Genomic DNA, 20,093 nt, shown 5'->3' with positions numbered 1-20,093 from the left:
CTAGCAACAAGACTGGCACATGTGGCTCAGCAACTGTGGCATAAATCAATGGAGGTACCGCCAAACTACCACGTTAAATGGTATCTCTTGTTAAATTTTCCCTCTATTTTCCATCAGGCACTGCGGAGAAGCGGGCACCTATTAAAGAACTTTCCTTTCCTTTCAAGCAGGGGTGTCCAAACTTTTTGGCAGGAGGGCCACATCATCTCGCTGTTGAGGGGCCGGGAAAAAAGAATTAATTTACTTTAAAAATTCAAATAAATTTACATAAATGAATATATTAGTGATGGAACTTATATGAATGAATGAAAGTCTCGCAACAGCTCAAGGCCTATAAAAGGCCTTGCACAAGGCAAAGCCGGCCTTTCCTTCACTGCCAATGCTGCTTCACAGACACGAAAGAGCAAGCAGTGGAGGGAGCCCTCGGCCTGCAGCTCGCACGAGAGGTTGAACACTCGTCCTCATGCTGAGAGTAGTCATGTTGGGCCAGCACAAGTCTCCAGAGGGCTAGAGGCTCACTGGAGACTGGGGGCTCCCTGTGGGCTGAAGTGGGGGTCCCTGAGGGCTGCAAATGGCCCCCGAGACAGGGTTTGGTCACACCTGTGGTAGCAGCTATGATCCAAAGACTTCCATGGAAAGGTGTGTCCAAAGGCTTAGACATGCCCTGTTAAATATTAAACCTTTTTCCACCTGAGCAGCTGAACCCAATGACACATTACAAATCATTTTTACACCTCCTGCTTTGTTTCGAAAGGGGGTTGCCATGCACAAGGGGGAGTGACTTTTCAGGACTCTGAAGTCCAAAATTCCTTTGGTACACAGGGAGTGTTGAATACAAAGATTCCATTTTACAACAGAATTCAGCATTTCTGAACACAAATTTCCTGAGGAGTTGACAATTCAAAGTAAAGTTAAAACAAAATGAAATAGATTTACAAAATAAATGAAAGGCTTTCAAAAAAAATTAAGCTTTCAAATTTTATGTAAAGACCAAAGTATGTTTACAGGAAATGTGTTAGTGAACAACAAAATTCCATGACAGATTACATGCCTCCAGCCTGATAAGTGGGCACCACTGACTCATTAATTCTCTCGAAAGATGAAGTGAGTATGAAAAACAGCAGTCGCCATAGTGCCCTATTTCCTGGCTGCATGCCATTGGCTAATCTTGCCCAGCCCTAGTTGGCACTTTGCCAGGCAAGTAATTGACAATTGTGAGCACCTGCACACCCAGCCCCACCCCACCATCTAAGGTAAATAAGCAACCAGTTTCTCCCCCACAGTTGAAATGGCACATAATAACTTCATTGTAAGAGGATGGATGGGGCTGAAATAACAGGGAAACAGCCTGCTTGTTAGGTCTCTTGATAGCCTACTTTATGACAGCCCAATCCTAACCAAGGCCTATGCTGGTGGAATGCATGTTCCACCAGTGCAGGCTACTGCAAAAGAGTCGTAAAGTGCTTTGCAGCAGTGCACGGAGATGGCGCACCGGCAGGAAAGCCAGAGCCTTCTTGTATGTGCGAACAGAGCAATAGAGGTCTGCTGAAGCAGGTAACCCTGGCACAGGGGGCAGAATGGGGCGGGGAAGGGTGGAATGGAGAGAAGATGGGGCAGGGCTGGGGAGGTCAGGTCCGGGAGGGGGTGGGTTCAGTGATGGCAACATGCACTGAATCCTGACCCCCTCTCTGGGCCTGATCCACCTGCACAGATGAATGCAGACTGGCAACAAATGTCCCCTTATCCCAAGGAGACATCAAGAAACCATAAATCCACCACTGCACAGGGATTTAATTGGAATTGGAGATCAGGATCAGGCACTGATCTTTTGTTTTGTACTCTCCTTGAATAGGAGTAGACTCTAGTGTATGCAATTACACTTACTGTTCAACTCACAATTAATATCAGTGAACACACTTCGGCACAGATTTTCACAGTGGCCTCACTAGGGTTTGCATCACTCAGTGCAAGAGGCCAGGGCATCACCCCTATGATGAACCTCCTTCCATGCAGTGGGTGGGGCAACGCCCTGGGCAGTAGGTGTGGCGATGCACCCTTGCCCTGTCCCAGCTGGCTTTCTGGCTATAACTTTTGATAGAATAGAGATATTTCAGTGTGGTTTGTTTCACTGCATTCTGCATGAAATCACACTTCAATTGATATATAACATGATGGCATTATTCAAAATACGAAGATTTAAAAATGTTTGGCGAGTAGTGGTGTCACTCCCCCATGCGCATTACCACCACGGTGCAGCCTGCACTCTCCGCACCCACTTATCGATGCCACTGGATGTTCATTCTGAGTAGTTAATCTTTATGCTGTTCATGCACTTGTGTTTAGTTAGCCCTAAATATGCAGCACTGAATATGCAAAGTAGAATTTTAGTGGATATGCCTCAGCATCTCCTGTTAAGAAAGGAAAACTGCTAAACTTCTACTTAGTCTTTGTTCAAATGCTGATCCTTCCATCTACCTATGTTGCATGTCAGCATAATATCCCTGTGATTTCAAATGTTGGCGGGGGGGTGCGGCTACTGACTGCACTAGCATTAAGTGGCATGGCTAGCCAGTGTACTTCCATTCTCCTGCTACCTATGTGCAGCCTGAACAAGATAACTGCCACTCTGGGATGGCTTCTATGGCATGGCGGGCATGAGTCCTGCACCTTTTACTTTGCAAATTCAAACAAAAATAGTCTGTATGTGACACTGTCATTTACAATGCCACATAATGATGAGGAATTTCAGTGTAAGAGAGATTGGGGAAAATGTATGTTGCGAGCTGTTTAACTCCAACAGGTCCCTGCAGTCTTCAGGGCTCAAACATGGGTGTGTACAGTTTTTCGCATCTGCAAAGTTCACGAGGAATATGAACCTTCCTAAGCCTCCTGCAGTTGCCTCAGAAATGACGCACCACCAAACCGGCTGGACAACTTCTTCCGCCAAGTATGCAACAAACAAACAACCCAGTTAACCAAAAGTCCCAACAAACTAACAGCCGTGAGTGATTGACACTCAGGGGGTTGGTGTGGTACCCGGAACACAACAGGACTTAGATACCCTAAACACACCCTCACGCACGCACGCACGCACATGTACAGAGCATATCCAGGCCAAACCAAATGTTACCTTAAGCTCATCATTAACGGGCATGCTTAAAAACAGGAATAAATAGGAAGTGTTCAATTAACAACATCATCAACCACTTACCACCACCACCACAACAACTGCAGGGTGGGGATCCAGACTAGGACTGCAGGGAATTTAAACTTTCCTCCCATACAATTTTCCTGCTGAAAATTGCATGCCTTCCACCCAGCACCAACTTGCCACTGAAGCAGCTATTGCCTTGTAGCAAATAAGGGTAAAAGTAGTGGGGGGGGGGGAAGAGCTTGGAGCTGCTTCTGTGAACGGTTTTTCTAGAAACAAGACAGAATCCTGAGCATGAAAGGTTCATGACTTCTGAAATGCATGTCCAGCAAGATGAGGAGTGAGACCATTTCTCTCAGCAGAGCCTGTAAAACTCAGATCTTTCTATCCGGCCAATTAAGCCAAGTGTCCCAACAGCCACAGAAGAACCAGGCCTTTTTGGATGTTGGGATGGATGTCCCAGCCAGCTCTCGGAGGGGAGGGAAACATGGACACAGGGATCTCATTGTGCCAGGCCAGGGCTGCTTTGCTCTCTAGGTCCCTTTGTGAAGGGATAGCCCCCCCTCCGGCAATGCCCTGGCTGGACAACAATGGGGTGATTATTCATGGGGTAGAGGACAAAATCGTAGGCCTTATTGACTACTCCACCCTAGCAGAGACATAAAAAGATCCTGCCATGATTACATGAAGGGAAGGGAGCAGGGCAGTCATGTGTAGCCCCCCCCCCCCACACACACATCTTCCACAGAGGTGGTGGCCTGGTCTCTCTGCCTCCAAGATGGTCATTTCTCTCCTCCCCTCCTGGGACATTATCACTCTACTGGCTGTCAATGAAACCCAGTGGTTTTCAGTCCCTGTGCCCTCTAGGCCAGTGCTTCTCAAACCAGGGGTCGGGACCCACTAGATGGGTTGCGAGCCAATTTCATGTGGGTCCCCATTCATTTCAATATTTTATTTTTAATATATCAAACTTGATGCTTCCATGGTATGTGACTGCACTTGGGGAAATATGAGACATCTGTACTTTTAACAGGCTACTATGTCTATGTTTTGAACAATGATAGTCAATGGGACTTACTCCTGGGTAAGTGTGGGTAGGATTGTTAAAGATTTCCTGCCTGATGATGTCACTTCTGGCCATGACATCACTTCCGGTGGGTCCTGACAGATTCTCATTCTAAAAAGTGGGTCCCGGTGCTAAATGTGTGAGAACCACTGCTCTAGGCAGTAGTTTTCAAACTGTCTGCCTAAAGGTCGCTCTTTCTATAGTTGCTGGTACTAAGGAGCTCCTTCCTCATGCATGCACATGCACATGCACATGCACATGCACATGCACATGCACACACACACACACACACACACACACACACATTTTGCCACACAATTCCTGTGTGTGGCAGAGATTCCGGGGGAGTGTTCAAGGCACCTACTCTGCTTGAACAGGCACTGGCCATGCTTAAAAGGTTTCATTGTCGTCCTGCATAACCTGAGAATGCCCCCTTGGACATACCAAGCCGCTATACTCTCCTGCAGCAATACCTAGAAGCTACCCTGCTTTGAGCTGGGATTGGAATCACAAACCCAGCAACTAACCACTTTCCCGCATCTAACTATGAGACTGAACTTCCTGTTTGTATGCTGTGTGGTTACCGTGTTTCGCCTGAGGGCTTAAGTTAACAAAGAGCGGCAAGAACAAGAAAATGGCCTTTGAGAAGCCAGATCTATTTATCCCCACCAGACAAGGATGAGGAATCTCTTCAAGTCTATCTATGCTCCTTTCTGTGGCTGCCTCTAGCCTGGCAGTCCCTTTCTTCAATGGGTAAAAGGCAGAGAAGTGGCTTTGGCAGTTCCCCCCCCCCACCTGATCTCCCCCCCTCTCCCCAGTCCAGACAGTGGCTCCAGCCTGGGAGGCAGGCAACAGCCAGACACATCAAGGCCTTTCCTGAGAAGATAACAGGACAAGAGGGAGGGGAAAAACATGAAAGGGAGGGTGGGAGGAAGTGTTTACCTCCTCTCAATCATCTACCTTGTCAGAATATGGTCCCCCTCCCACTTGTCCCCAGCCCTGAAGGCTGGGAGCCAGGACTCCTGGGTTCTCCTACTTGCTGTCAGAGCTTAATGGGAATTAATACAGATTAGAGCGTGATATAAGCAGGACTTGGATAATTGGTTCTTAGGTCCAAGCTGAGCTTGGGGAAGGAGTGTGACAGCTAGTGGGCTGGAGGAGGGCTAGGAGCCAGGACCACTGGATTTTGTCCCCCATCATAGTGACAAGTTCTTTGTGGGGCCTCTATTCAGGAGCCAGACGTTACTCAGAGCTCCGTCGCTGGAAAAAAAAAAAGCACTTTTGTCTGTGGTTGGGCTGAGATAAGAACCATTCCTCCATTCTCCCCTGCTCCTCCCCAAAATAACCATGTTCTCCCCATCTTTCACTCCAGTTAAGATACCTAAAGTTTCTTTTACATATGGAAAATGACTGGTATCATAGTATGTAATAAACCTCATGCCTAGCAATATTGCTCAGACTGGAGAAAGTACAAAGGGCAACTCACATGCCCAAAGGTACCCCACACGGTCTGACTTGGAACCCCCACTGCCCATGTATGTTCCTTAAAAAGCTGGAAAATAGGTCACAGAGAGCCTGTACGCTATAGTTGCTGGTTGGCTACTATGCTAGGCTAGGACAATCCTGATTGTTACGAACAAAAGACAATAAAGCAATAAGCAAACCAAGAACTTATAAAACAGTTTGGAAATAAAGCAGCTGTAAAACAAAGGACTATCAGCTAATTCAGGGGCCTCCAAACTCTGGCCCACAGGCCAGATCAGGCCAGGGTGACCAGATGTCACAACCACAAAAGAGGACAAGGCATTCCAAAATGAAGGGCATTCCCTCCCCCCCCCCAAATACTGTAGAACATGACAAAATAAAAGCTAAAAACACTTGTATATTTATTTCATGTGGTTAATTTAAACACTATATTACTTATTTCCCCTGGGGGCTGGGGATAAGAATAGGATAAGAATAGGCCCTCAGTTTGGCTGTACTTGTTGTAAAAGGCGACTAAACAGCCACTGGGTAGATGGGACTCGTTAGCCTGGGAAGGCAGCTCATCGGAGAGAAGGAAAACTCTGATCCCAAACCTCCACTGCCTTGTGGCTACATCCAGTTATGGAAAAGGCTTCAGGAGTCAACCTCGAGGCAAAATCCGGAGCCGGAGTCCCTGAGGCAGTTCATGGCTGAACACAGTCACGTTCTGGCAACTCCTGCAACACCACTGGAACCAACCGTATTGGCTTCTGCCTTTCCACTGGACCATTTCAGCGACATGGAGAGGGGGGATTTGCTGCATGGGTAACAGCCTATCCTCCAGACCTTTACCCAGGCTTTGTGCACTGGAGAGGACACTCTGTTCCAGAACCACTATTCAGAGCACAATACCATAGTCTTCCGAGACTGAAGGATGCCAACAATTACTTATTATTAAATTTAAAGCTATGTTACATATAACAATACGTACAATTTATTAATTATAAGAAGGCTATGCGCTGCCTGCAGGGGCCTGCTCACAGGGAAAGGGAGGACATTTAAGTTCTTTTCCAGGACACGAGGCTAAAAAAAGAGGACATGCCCTGGAAAAAGAGGATGTCTGGTCACCCTGGATCAAGCGTGCCAGAAAATCAGCTCGGGCAAGGCACAGTGGCGATGAAGCCTTACCATTCAGCCCAGACTTTTTCCACATCTCATCCTTCAACTATTACCCAAAGTCTGTGAGTTAAGAACATAAGAACAGCCCCGCTGGATCAGGCCATAGGCCCATCTAGTCCAGCTTCCTGTATCTCACAGCGGCCCACCAAATGCCCCAGGGAGCATACCAAATAACTCGAGACCTGCATCCCGGTGCCCTCCCTTGCATCTGGCATTCTGACATTCAGAATGGCATTCTAACATTCAGTTCATTCAGATAGGTCACGAGTGAGGATTCAGAAACCCTCTATGGTTTCCTGTGATAAATTCCTCTGTGGTAGTCCCTGTAGGGGCATGTAGCTATGGAACCAACCAGGTCTGTGCAGTTCTGAGTTGTCCTAGGAGAACCTGACATCTCCAAGACACTTCTGGTCATGCCCAGTGGAGCCAAACTGGGAGTGGAATAACCTCCCATACTCCCTGGAAAGTATAGATAGGATTGCAGAAAAGGAATTTCATGGATTGCATTCTCTAGCCAGCCAATCTGTAGCAACAACCAGAAGGCAAAGTTGGATACTTTTCATCTGTGATTATTATTATTACATTCCTGCCTTATCTGCTTTTGTTTCATAGGGCCTTTAATTGGATTGGTCCATTAGTCTCCAAACTGGTCCTCAGCATGCCAGGATTATTGATCCGGGTGCGGCGGTGGTAAAGCCTTAATGTTCCGCCCTGCAGCCTTCTCTCTTCATGCCTGATCTTTGCAGAAACTTGCGCCAAGCAGCCGGTTCTGCTGCACATCGCCACAGAAGGCACTCTGCCCCAGTTTCCCTGGGGAAGTGGCTGGCTGGTGTTTCTGCAAAAATTGGGTGCTGAAGAGTTGAGGGATGAGCTACACGAATGTTTAGAGGTGAGTTAGGCAGAAAATTCACACATGGACTCTGAGGATGTGTTTGTGTTTGCTTGGCTGGCTCCAGTGCAATAAATGAAGAGATACTTAATCTTGCTATGAGATCATATAAATAGTGGCCGATTCTCTTTAACTACCTATTTCACTTTTACAGGTTCACCACCACCATCAAACATCAAACAAAAAAAAGAGCAGGTTATGCTTGAGCAGACTCTATAAAATGCAACATATTCCTGACCTGTGTTCTTTGCTTTTCCAACTAACTCTGCCCTTTCATATCATCTTCAGTTGCTGAGGATGGTGGGAGACACTCTGCACTGGTGGAGAGGCCAGACCAAGTCAGCGCTGAGCCTCAGTACCAAGAAGAAGCATCGCTAGAGCAGCCAACGTAAATGCTCCTGCTGGCCAGTCTTCTTGGGGCAGGCTTTTCGGGGCAGGAAGAGGGTGGAGGGAGGGCAGAACTGGGCGGAGGAAGGGCAGACCAAGGGGTGAATTGGGCCCAGGGGGAGGGGACAGCGGCAGAATCTACTGTTGAATCCTATGATCCTTCCTGTGCTGCTCCGCCCAACATGGGCCATCTCAGTTCTGCACCTGCTAAACTGTGGGTACAGGTCCGACTGTGTTCAGCCATGAACTGCCTCAGGGACTCCGGCTCCGGATTTTGCCTCGAGGTTGACTCCTCAAGGATTGGACTATAAGAGTGAAAAAGGGATTCTTCTGAGAAGGCTGGAAAATAAAGCAAGGTGTTGCCACCAGTTACACAATTCTAATGAGAAAAAAGAAAGAGAAAAAGGGGTGGTGCAGACTTAATCAATAGAAAAACAACAGAGCGAAGGTTTATGATCTGGCTCTCTAGCTCATAGGGGGTCCACTCAATCATAGGTAGTCCTTTTGGTCCACTACAGTACCGAAAACAATGGAGTCTGAGATAGTACATATTATAATCCAATCTTCCTCCAAGAAGTTCAATAGGGTTTATAACAGAATTATCCTATTTTATCCTCACAACCACATAAGAAGAGCCCCGCTGGTTCAGGCAAAAGGCCCATCTAGTCCAGCTTCCTGTATCTCAAAGTGGCCCACCAAATGCTTCAGGGAACACACTAGACAACAGACATAGTCTGCATCCTGGTGCCCTCCCCTGCATCTGACAATCAGAGGCAGCCTACCTCTACCTTGCACATACCTACCATGGCTTGTAACCCGTGATGAACATTTCCTCCAGAAATTTGTCCAATCCCCTCTTAAAGATGCCATCACTACTTCCTGCGGCAAGGAGTTCCACAGACAAATTACACACTGGATAAAGATATATTTTCCTTTGTCTGTCCTAACTGCCCCAACACTCAACTTTAGTGGATGCCCCTGGTTCTGGTGTTATGTGAGAGGGAAAAGAGTGCGTCTCTATCCACTCTATCCATCCCTTGCATAATTTTGTATGCCTCAATCAAGGCGCCTCTTTTTTAGGCTAAAGAGGCCCAAATGTTGTAGCCCTTCCTCATAAGGAAGGTGCCCCAACCCAGTAATCATTTCCACCTTTAATCCACCTTCAAAGTTAGCTCAAACCACCTTTATAGTTAGTTCAAGTGAAAAATAATGATTTGTCCAAACCATCCAGCAAATGCCATAGTTGAGCAGGGATTTGAATCCAGATCCCCTCAGTCCACAAACAACACATTATACCACACTGTCTCTCATCACATCACAGATATCTGAGGAGATATCTGAAAACCTGGACTCCTGTGTCCGTAATGCTAACCTCAGAGTGGGAAGAATCTGAGTAGCTTTTGCAGAAAATACAAGGGTCTAAAATTTCTGGGATCTACCTCTGCTCTACCGTGCAGTCACTGCAGGTTAACCCAACTGAACATTTGGGAGTAGTGGTGCCCTAGGATACAGATCGACAGAGTAAATAATTACACATCCACTGTATTCCTTTACATATTAACGCACAAATAAACATGGCCCTGGCCATGACTGACCTGCAACAGAACACTGTTATTTACACAACTCCATGATAAGCTCGTGCTAATGTCTCTTCGTTCCCATTTATTATGATCCCAACGCTTTATAAATTTTAAATCCCAGCTAAATCTTCAAATGCCTGTTGTAATACACCTGGTGACTGCCAGGCACTGTGTGTTCTTAAGATACCATGCAAGTGTAGACACACACATTGCAGTTGAATGAAAGGTGACAGCTTGGACTGTGGTTCTACTGACCACTGGGAATCCAAATATTTTTCCAAAAACCATCTTAAAGGGGCATGTATCTGCAAGGATGGCTTTTGCTAAGATAGACATGTATATCTGTCTTTCCAACATATGAGTTGTGTAGTAAGGGTTGCAATTCCTGCAGCTGTAGATGTAGCTTGGACAGCTGCTACCCATCTGTAAGTTAAAAATACATTTGCTGTCTCAAAAAATGTAATTTGATAACCATGCGATTTACAGTGACATTAATGTGTGCCTATATATATTAAGTATTGTAGTCATGGTGTACAGACACATCTCTGCCTGTTGTTGTCTTGCTGGGAATTAAAACGTGTCCATTTGAGAGATTAAAACATACCCTGTTATGTTTGTTCTGTATTCTGTTTTTGTTTGTGCAAGCTTTGTGCATACCATTTTTTTTAATGTTCATGTCCTGCTGAACTTCTGTTTCCCTTTGAACTGCAGATCACGCACACACACATGCCCAGCCGTATGGCACAAAACCTGTTTCTGAAACTCGCTCCAGCGTGAAGAGATACTGATCATGTGGCATGAGGAAGAACACAAGTCCTAAGGTCCTTTGCACTCACAGAACTCAGTGCATGGTTTTTGGATCTATATCAGAATATGCTCTTTTCCCCAACACAAACTCCACAGTTATCACAGTCACGTACATTTTTTCTCCAACTGTTAGCTGGAAGTTAATGTGGAAAATACAGAAGTCCTGGGCAGATGGTCAAAAGGTATAGTCCATATGCATATACATGAGAGTTCAAGGCACTGGTCCACTTGACCTCCATATATATTTCTTTTTATGCTTTTTTTTATTCCAACCTCCACACAGCTCAAGAGGCATTCAGTGTACGTCAGTGACAGTCCAATCCTACCTGCTGGCAGAAGTTTGAGGATGCTGGTGGAAGATACATTCTGCCGGTGAGTGCAATGAGGCTGGTAGTCAGAAGTGAGGATTTTCAGTGTGGGGGCAAGGGCGGAACTGGGCAGATGGACCAAGGGAAGGATTGGGCTTGGGATGGGGATGGCGGCAAACTCTGCTGCCGAATCCTATGCCCCCTCTGAAGCCTGGAAGCCTGACATGGTTCTCCTCGGATCTGCACCAGCTCAAGAGCTGGCACAGCTCGCAGGAGATCCCTTGGGGTCATCGGGACTTTACAAATGCTCCTTTTCCCCGATGAGACTCTGGCAGTTGGCCCAGCCCCATTAGATACAGTGGCAGCCATTTCGGCACCGCTGTATTGCTGGGCTCCAGTTTAGGATTGGGCTGTAGATAGGTACAGTAATCCTGGAGAATATCCTGCAGTGAAGCTGCCAAGAAGAATTCTAGGCCATGGCCTAATTCTTCCCAAGAGGCTATAATGTATATAAAATGGAATACACATTCTGAATCTGAGTCCACCATTCACAAATTCTCAGTGAATTTGAGTTCGCTATGTGTAGTCTGGGAGCCCTGAACGCTCAGATCAAATGTGACAGCCATAAGCAGGGGAAAACAATGATAAAGAAGCCACAAACTCTTCAGACCAATCTTGGCCTGTAAATAAAGTTTTTTGAAAGGCAAAATTGAGAGCATAATAAAGATAAGGAATAGACCCAGCGTTTCACTCCTTTCCATTTTAATCACCTCTAGTTTTCTTAGAAACACAAGGGAGGGCCCAAAAAGATATTTTTAACTGTCACAGTCACATTTTGCAGAACTTGAATTGCAGCTTCTGTTTCTGGTCAATCCTGTGAGGACTGCAAGGAGGTTTTTTTGCAAATTCATCAAAGCCAAACTAGGAAACTTCTGGGGAACGTGCCAAAACTTCAGGGACTTGTCATTCCACAAAAGGGCTTGTTGTGAAGGCCTCAGCACTTCATGTCACTTTCATTGTCCATCCTACACTGTGAAATCAATTTCCCTGCTTAGGAACCCAGAAGTCCCCAGGGGATCAAACTACATTCAAACCTGCTGCATTGTGAAGGGCAGTTGAAACAGTTGCCATTTTATGGGGCACAAGAGTTGCTCAGACATATTGGCAGCTATTGACATTTCACAGCATGATGCATCTCACCAGTTCAGTGTCTTTAATCCCTTGCTTAATTTTGGAGGTTAGCTTAAATGTAATTTAGTTGAGAAAATACTTGGAAAGTATTACATTGGAATGTAAACAAAATGGATGTCTGCAAAATAGCACAGTATGCAGGAATAGGCAGGAGAAATCTAGTTATTGTTTATTAAGCACGTAGCCCCATCAATGCATATATAGTGCTTTATAAACTACAAGAGGAAAGGTCCCTGTCCTGAGGAGCATACAGTCTAACACTTGACCCAAGGGAGATAATGGGGGGGGGGGGAGAGAAAATGGAGGCACAGTACCCACATCATATAGTATTGTGTGGGTCACTGTGGAATTCTTGTTCAACATTTTCATAAGAAAGAAGGAATGGTGCATTAGCAAGTAAGTTGACACAGATTACCTGTATGTAATTGTGAAATAATTGGACCCATCCCCAACCAGAATAATAAATACTATAATATTTATACTATAAATATTAGTCATAGGTATGTGTGAAACAGAATAGATGCTAATTTCTGGCTGAAGTGATTGTTTAAAGCACTGGAGTGGCCAGCTAGTTTTGGGAGTAAGGCAATTGGAATCAGCCTGTCTGCAGCTCCTGCAGCTGCACTGTCTGCCAACCTGCTTCCAGACCAAATTCAAGATGCTATTTTTGACCTTTAACCCATTTTTGCCCAACCCGCAGGTGTACATATTCAGTCCCTGGTGCGTATATGCACATTGGGCCAAAATGTCTTAAAGCCTTATATGGCTTAGAATAGGGGTGTCAAACATAAAGCCCATGAACCAAATGTGGCCCCCGGAAGCAATTTATCTGACTCCCATCATAATTGGGCTCCTCCAGTGTAATAATTGGGCTCTCTCAAATCTTGGAAATATGAACAAGATTCACACATTTTCTCTTCTATCATTTCCAGGTAATGAGTTCCTATGTGAGAACAAAGTGCTTATTTCTGGCCATCATCTGCTTAATGATGTCACTTCCTGCTTAATGACATCACTTCTGGCCCTCAGCAGGCTAACTTCAGCCCTCAGTATGAAACAAGTTTGACACCCCTGGCTTGACGAACTGCTTTCTCCCATACAAACAGATCTGCCTCCTATGGAATCCTTCCTGACTGAATAGTGGAGAAGGCCAGCAGGCCACAACTAGACAACTTGTGAGATTGAGCTTCAGAGCGCTGGCAGCACTGCCAGAAGGAGTTACAGAGGAAACACAGACCTGGTGCTATTCCCATCCCTTATCCCCATGTAAGAAAAAATGAAGCACATCTCTCAATAGAGGCTGCAAAAATAAAGGCATGAAAAGCTCAGGATGAAAAAGGGAGGCAGGTACTGAACCAGTTTGGATTAAAGGAAATAAGAATATTGGAAATGAAACAGAAAATCCAGGGGTCACCTTGCCTACAGGGGACCAGGAATATTCTGATTTCAGATTATGAAGAAGTTGCAAAGGCAGCTTGCAGTAATGTAGCTGAGGAATATGACGATACATTAATTTGGAGGTACAGAGTGAAGGGGACACAGCTTCAGATTAGAAAAGGAAACAATTATATACTTCCTCAGTTTCTTTTGCAGGTACCTAAACAAAGGTACTATGACTTTGTTGGTCTCTTTTTGCTTCTTTAATTCCTAACTTTTACCCCAATGCTATTGGTGCCTACATCACCAGAATGAGCATTCTGGTGGCATGAGGTGCTTTCCAGCTGTCACAAGAGACAACACACCAGAGTGCAAAGTTGGCTGCCAACACAAAATATGCAGGGCCACAGTTGGGATCAGGGCTGCAGATGACATTTAACTCTTTACTTCCCTGCCATTTTCCCACAGAAAGTAGTGACCATAAAGTTGCTATTTAACTATTAAAGTGCCAGGGATCTGCTATGATGACACTTTAAGGGTTATTGGGGTGTGCTTTGCAGCAAGAAAGAAGCACGGAGGTAAAGAGTTAACTATCATCTAGTTGTACTGCAGCTCCATTCCAAACTGTGGCCCTGTGCAGCTGCAACACGTGAGTAAAAGTAAGCTTTTGACTACAATGTCATATAGTTAAGATAACATGTAGTTTGGATCTCAGAAAGATGGCATCACAGAGGTCTTCGGACAGGCAGTTCCAAGCAGAAAAGGCAGCAAGGGAGCAATATTCTTGGAGGGAAACACACTGAATTTGAGGGACTGCAGAATCTGTCCGTGTTTCGTAGCAAAGACCCTCCAAGAATATTCTTGGCAGGAGGAAACGTATTATACCAGAATTGCAGAAGTAGCTTGCAAAATGAAGCTGTATGGGATGTTTGAAAATCAAAAGGCAAATGAAAAGGAATCAATTATGTTAAGATCAGTGACCTGAAGGGCTAATATGTTATTTCCAAACAGGCACCTTCCTCACTCTTGAGGTCACACAGGGTATTTTCAAATCTTATATGCCAACACTAGCCTGAGGGAACAGCTGTTTTTGTGCCCAAACTACTGAAGCAAAAAGTCGTGGAGAGAATGTGTTTAGGTGGGTTTGGGTTTTTTTTGCTGCCTTGGTTCCTCCTTTGCTCTATCAGACTGGGACCCATTTTGATGACACTGATTTCGTATGTATTGAGCATCTGATATACTGTTGCATATTACACTGCAACTAGGTCCCCAAGTCCCAAACCATATGGGATGTATGCCTTATTGCACATGTGATTCATACAGCAGCCATCAATTTTGAAAGCATGAAACTTTGATAATATCAGAGAAGCAGCTGGAGGGAGTTATGACATATCAGTAGAAATGTATTTTATAACTCTTGGTCTTGCACAAATACTGAAACATGTATTGCCAAACTGTCCCAAATGTAATGGATTTTCCAAATAAAATTTTCTTTGGTATGCTGTTTCCTATCTCAGGAAAGAAGTAAATATTTTCATTGTGAACTGTGGTGGTCCAAATGGTTAAGGTTCATTTTCATCACCATCATAACCTCCATTTCTATGCTAACTGCTGTATCTTATGGATTAAAACATCAAGAGGGCTCCATCTGCATCTGGGCATGTATGACATCTCCTTCCTCAAAATAGCCCTCATCCAGTTCCAGTCAGAGGGATTCAGAAAACAAATGTAAAGTGCAAGTATTATTTGGGCCTAATAATGCAGAGGCAATTTTGCATGGTGAGGAGAACATCCAGCTGATGGCAGAAAATCCACAGGGTGAGGTCATCAGCATAGACAAAGTAAAATGTCATATCTTCAACAGCATCTAAGTGACTCAACCATTTGCTTTTAACAGTTCATGGAAGGACATGACTGCAAAGACAACCAAATTCTCATCCTTTAAAGACTTCCTTTAACACAAGAATGGATTCAGGAGGAGGTGTGCCTTGCAAGTAGAAACACAACTAAACATCCTGTGCAATGGAAAAACATAGCAGGGGCATGAAACATTTCTGATCCCTAGGCTAGGAGGAGCCTTTTCAGTTTCAATTCTCTTAGATTTAGCAGGGGGAGAGTAACTGTCCCTAGTCACCAAGCATAATGTTTCTCCCAGAGACTGTTTGCTGGGGTCTCTTATCTAGTAGCCTTGCTAGGGGTGTAACTGGTGCAGGTCGCCCCAGGTGCCATGCTTGGGGGGGGGTGGACACATTACCCAAGTCTCCACTGAGCAGAGCTCTATGCTGTGTTTGGTGGCAGAAGGGCCCTCCCACTCACACTTGCCTCCAATTGGCCACAAATTATGGCACTCCAAAAGCAATTGGAGCAATTCGCAGTGGCACAATGATGCAACAAATGCCATCACATTACTTCCAGGTGCCACATGTTTCATGCCTCCCCATCAGGCTTCATTGACTGGCCCACAGCTGCCAGCAGCATCCACTGCTCATTGTCATGAGTGAAGGGGGTCTTGTGAGTGGGGGGGAACAACACCTGACCCAGGTGTACAATGCACTGGCAATGCGACTACTCTTCTGTACTTGTTTTGGATTGTGAGCAGTAACTGTTCTGAGTAAACACCTTTGAAGAAAACACTTTAAAAGTGATGTACAGGTGGATATAGAGCCTACACATATGAAGGCATTTCTAGGTGCTCCATCCGGAAGGCTCAGAATGCATGACTTTCATAACAATATAAACAGTTACATTCATTAAAGTGTGCTGTTTTAAGCTCCAATCCAGTTAAAGTTAGTTAAACTTATGACTGAAGTTAATCACAACAAAGGCCTTGATGCAAGAAAAGTTTGCTGTAGCTAAGCTCTGTTGAAATGTTGGTTTCAATGGAGCATAGCCACAGCAAATATTTCCTGGATCAAGGCCTTTGCATGTTCCATGTTATACATGCATGACAAGGACATCTGCAAGAGGGATCTGAAGGCCTTAGGAGTGGACCTCAACAGGTGGGAAACCCTGGCCTCTGAGCGGCCCGCTTGGAGGCAGGCTGTGGCAGCATGGCCTTTCCCAGTTTGAAGAGACACTTGGCCAACAGTCTGAGGCTAAGAGGCAAAGAAGGAAGGCCCATAGCCAGGGAGACAGACCAGGGACAGACTGCACTTGCTCCCAGTGTGGAAGGGATTGTCACTCTCGAATAGGCCTTTTCAGCCACACTAGACGCTGTGCCAGAACCACCATTCAGAGCGCGATACCATAGTCTTTTGAGACTGAAGGTTGCCAACAACTCAACAACTCCATGCTATACAGAGCAGCATAGCTGCAATCCTATCCATTCTCACCTGGAAGTAGGTTTTATTGAACTCAATGGAACATACAAAGTCACACACATTTTCTCCTCCACAATCCTAACTCTGTTCCCTCTCCATCCACTACTCTTGCTGGTCTAAGAGATGCTGTGTGTGAAGCTTCAAAGGGCCTCCTACAGGCACCACCACTGGAACACACCAAAACTGACAAGGTACTCTGTGCAATTGACAAGAGTGAAAGGAACTGCAGAATGACATTGAGGAATGGAACATTGCATTGCTAGGAGTGTACTGGTGGTAATCAAGGAAGAAAGGCAGGGCAGAGCGACACACAATCATCAGTAATGTTCAAGAAAAGCACTCCATGCCTCTGAACTGTGAGACAACAGCTTTATCATTAGTTCACATCTGAAAGGACTGTGGTGTACTTGCAGCAAAAGTTTTAAGAAGAGTGACAAAGGAGCTCTTGAAAAGAATGGAACAACAATGGGGAAAACAGAAAAATACAACCCTTCAAGATGAAGTTATCCAAATTTTCAGGAATTAGTAAACGAGTCACAGCCCAGTTCTATCCACACTTGCCTGGAAGTAAGCCCCATTGACACTAACGGGACTCAATTCTGAGTAGTCATGCATAGGATTGGGTCGTCAATCATGACGATACTGAAGGAAAAAGGCTTACGTTGAAAGATCCAGCCTTGGACCAGCCACTGTCTCTCATTTCAATTCCTGATCCACAGAACAGGAATTAATAATCAGAGCTGTGTGTATCATGTTCTTCCATGAGCACACTGGGCAAGCATGAAACTCGGTATCAAATATGGAATCCAGCATCCCTGGAATCTCAGTCTTCAGTTTTGGTTCTTTTTTTTATGGTAAGTTTTTACCCTTTATGGTTGTGAAAGTATACAGGCAATTCTTGATGACATTCATGTGCCACCGGAGGCTGGTCAGGATTTCCCGGGGCTAGAAAGAGAGGTCTCAATGCTGTCCAGTTTCTCCCCATTCCCATAAATTTCACACGATAAACAAATGGTACATTATATAAAACATAATAAAGTGAATTTTGCTACATTCGCATAATATCTTCAGGTTGCAAAATCCATCTGCCTCACAAGCTTGTGAGGGCAAATGCACTTTGCAGATTTTCAAAGTATTGTAACTATTAATATTAATAAACTTCCTGGGTTGTCCTATTCTGGGAGAAATAACTTTTAGGCAACCGAATCCTATTGGACTGCTCTACTGGTAGAATGAGTGTTCCCCAATGCTGACTGCTTTATGGCAGTTGTAAAGATTACCCTGACAGCACACAGAGGTGTGTGCTGGTGGATTTCCCTCGACCCACCAAGGCAAGTATGCTGGCAAGGGAGGTGAGATAGGATGGGGGGAGGACAGAACAGGGATAAGGGAGGGTGGAATAGAGAGTTGGTGGAATGGGCAGATCAGGTCTAGGAACGGAGCGGGTTCAATGTCAGTGATGGCTGCCAAATCCTAGCCCCTTCCAAGACCAAATCCTATGGTGCAGGTCCTTGTGGATCTGCACCAGCAAATTTACTAGCACGGGTCCAGGCCCTCCATGTTGCAGGGGTTTACTCCCAGGTAAGAGACTGAATGTTCCCTTACTCAGAGGACACCTCTGCAACTACCCCCCCCCCACAGGATTCAGCAGTAGCCATTTCAGCATTGCTGCATCGGTGGGGGAGAATAAGATTGGATTGTGAATTTATAATGCTTTGGCACATCACCATTTCCCTCTGCCGCCCTATAACTTAGTCATTTTTATTCTCTGGTAGTTTGTTGAAAGGCTCTGGTGTCCACCAACAAACAGTAGCTCAAGTTGTCATATGTTATCAGATGGAAGCACTGGGATCCTTTCTGCCATAGGTAGCAGAGGCATGTGTGGAATATGGTCGATATCAGTGGCATGCTGCACTGATAGGGCTGCCAGGGCAGTGGAAGGAGGGGTCTTTGCTAGGGAAGGGGAGAAACAGAGAGAGAGAGAGAGAGAGAGAGAGAGAGAGAGAGAGAGGCAGGCAGGCAGGCAGGCAGGCAGCTGCCTAGGAAGGCTTGTTCTTTTTAGAGGTGGACAAGGGTACATGTCTTGGGGGAGGAGGAAGGAAGGGAAAAAGCAACAGGAAACATACAAGACGTCTGTGTTTGAAAGTTTCAGCTGTAATTCCAATTAGATCAGTGGCATGGAACTGCACATGCTCTCTCCCCCACCCCAATTTTTCCTTTGGGAAAACTTGCATGGGTTTTGCTAGTGTTCTGTATCTGACTGATTGCCTTGTTTGGCACTGGGAAGCAACTTTTTCCCAGGTCATATTTGCTAGTGGCTGCTGTTGTGCATATTTCTCCTGAAGTCAGATTTCCAACATTAATTTTAAAAAAATATTGACCCCAGGAGAGGAACTAGAGCAGGGGTGCTCAATAGGTGGATCGCGATCTACCAGTAGATCGCGAGGCAAAATGAGTAGATCGCGGAGCCCTGTCTCTCCAAACTGTTAATATGTCAGTTTTGTCTAGTGACTAGACGAAACTGACATATTTAGCTGACACTAAACTGACACTGAAACTGACACTTTAGCTGCTCTTCAGGCATGCAGCAACAAAACTGACGAAACTGACTAGACTCCAGCAGGGGCTCCATACATTAAAGGGGGTGTCTGTCAGATGCTTCCTTCCCCCCCGGTAGATCTCCGGGCCTTGCTGGGTTTCAAAGTAGCTCTCGAGCCAAAAAAGTGTGAGCACCCCTGAACTAGAGGATCAGACCCACAGTAGGTAGAGACGGAGGACTTGTCATGAGCAGAACAAGAAGGAAAAAAAAGAGTGTTTGTTAGCTTTTCAGACCCAAGTATTGCCTGAGGGAAAGTAGTTCTACTGCTCAGTCCAAGTTATTTGGCAATTCAACCTGTTCTGGTAGTATATGTGACTTGACTCAGTTGCTTGAGTCATCTGAAGATATTTGTTATAGGTGCTATATATATTGTGATTTGATATAGGTAGGCAGCTTTCTTATACTGCACTCCATTCTAGATGCTGCAGGCTGAGTTGTGCCCATAGTCCCATTCTGAGATTTTTCCTGATTGTTTTCCATAATACAATACCGACCTCTGAGTAGAGATGGATACGGGGAGTTGCAGATCTTGTGGGATAGACCAGTGTTTCTCAACCAGTGGTATGGGTACCACCAGTGCTACTTGAGATGGTGTCTGGTGGTACTAGCAGGACCCCTGGACACCTGCCACCTGGCAGCAAGACCAGGATTATGACACAACAAACAGCTGTAAGAGGCTCGGCTCAGTGGGCAGAACTCCAAAGCATGCTTTTCCATGCTCAAGAAAGCCCTCCCATCCACCCTGAGGCTCTTACAGTATTTGTCATTTTGCAGC

General features: G+C 45.4%; 1 protein-coding gene across 1 annotated transcript in view; it reads right to left on the bottom strand.

The window, feature by feature from the left end:
* The window catches only part of ERBB3 (erb-b2 receptor tyrosine kinase 3), a 97,840-nt gene that overhangs the window by 57,702 nt on the left and 20,045 nt on the right, over window positions 1–20,093 (bottom strand). The gene's annotated exons all lie outside the window — the stretch shown is intronic.

This window comes from Tiliqua scincoides, chromosome 2 (genome assembly GCF_035046505.1).
Source record: "Tiliqua scincoides isolate rTilSci1 chromosome 2, rTilSci1.hap2, whole genome shotgun sequence".
Classification (NCBI taxonomy): Eukaryota; Metazoa; Chordata; class Lepidosauria; order Squamata; family Scincidae; genus Tiliqua; species Tiliqua scincoides.
The sequence above is the reverse complement of the archived record's forward strand: the minus strand, read 5'-3'. Positions and strand labels throughout refer to the sequence as shown.